The following is a 1,640-nucleotide window of genomic DNA, read 5'->3' as shown; positions in this document are numbered from 1 at the left end:
AGTACTCGATATTCCTCAGGGCGGGTTAAATAACCCCTTCCTTTCACGCTAATAAATAACATTTATTCCAATAAATCAAAATAATCTCAACACCCGTATACAAACATAAAAGACTGGTCACGTTCCCTCCTGCAGAATACTCGATATTCTTCGAGGCGGGGATAATCAACCCTTTCTCGCGACTTAAGGTCCTTTTGAATAATTAATTATGAATGCAAATTCATTTGTGGATTTGAGTATATTCGATTTTATGAAAAACTGCAAAAACGATTTAAAAATCGGTTCAGTAAAACGTCGAATATTACAAAAATGCCACGTTTAATCAGTTTTAAAAAAATCAATTTTTCTGTTATTCTGTTTCTATAAATGAGAGTCCCACCAGTAAAGCAAGAATTTGTGTAATCACGTCTGATAAAGATTACAGTAATAAATGAAAGCTGCTGTTTTCACGAGTCGCCGATCAACAAGGAACTGTATAAAAAGGCATTAGAGTCTGACAACTGGGCTATCATTGTTAATAAACAATCTGAAATACCGGAATTAGTAATGACAGAGGTTGAAATAATATCTGATCTCGTTTAAGGTGCGGCTGTGATAATGGGTGGCGATGAGTAGTAAAGAGATCCGAGCCGAGAAACAGCGCCGTGTTATTTATCGATAGTTATCGCGTAAAGGACAACCCTTCGCACTTCTCGTCGGTTTAATGAAAAGAAATTTCCACGAGCCAAAATTGGAAAGGATTACATGCTTTTAACTCGGTGCCGAAGTACAAATCAAACCCCGAACGGATTTACGCCCCGAACTGTTCGCCCGCTCGGGGTTTTCGAACTGATTTAAATATGTCAACTGGTTTTACAATTGGATAAAGATCAAAGTTGCGGAAATGGCCGACATAAGTTGCCAAACGGTTTATCCTTAAACTAAGAATAAAATAAAAATGCAAATACTATCTTATCGGAACATCGATCTTGTTTCATCGCCAGTCACAGCACCATTTCTTCCCTTTTGTACATCTGCGTTATGTATGTATACGGTTTACCAGAATCTCATAAATTTTTATATGGATGTTAAAAATAATTTAGATTATTAAAATAAATCTAGATAACCGACTGGATCTTTTATTATATTTTTTGAAACAGGAAGAGAGAGGAAGTAATTGAATGTGTGCGTGTGTGTGTGTGTGTGTGTGTGTGTGAGAGAGAGAGAGAGAGAGAGAGAGAGAGAGAGAGAGAGAGTGAGACAGACTGAATGACGAATCAGAGAGTGTATGAGAGAGAAATAGAAAAAGAAAATTAAAGAGAGATTATAGGTGTCGTGAGAGAGAGAAAGTGAGAATGAGGGAGTTTGTGAGAAAGACATTAGAAAAGGAAGCGAGATATACAGATAAATAAATGGAGAGGGACAAAGATTGATAAATAGTTAGATAGATAGATTAAGAAAAAGATTAAGAAAAAAAGCAAGAGTGACGTAAAAAGATGGAGTGTGAGCGATACAGAATACGAAAAACAGAGTGAGAGAGAAAGGGAAACAAACAAGAGGGAGTTTGTGAGAGAGAAAGAAAGAGTGGAACAGAGAGATATAAATAAATAAATGGGGACAGATAAAAAGCTATGAATAGATATGTAAACAGAAAAAAATAT

This window comes from Cimex lectularius, unplaced genomic scaffold, assembly GCF_000648675.2.
Source record: "Cimex lectularius strain Harlan isolate CLEC.00 unplaced genomic scaffold, Clec_2.1 scaffold466, whole genome shotgun sequence".
Classification (NCBI taxonomy): Eukaryota; Metazoa; Arthropoda; class Insecta; order Hemiptera; family Cimicidae; genus Cimex; species Cimex lectularius.
The sequence above is the reverse complement of the archived record's forward strand: the minus strand, read 5'-3'. Positions refer to the sequence as shown.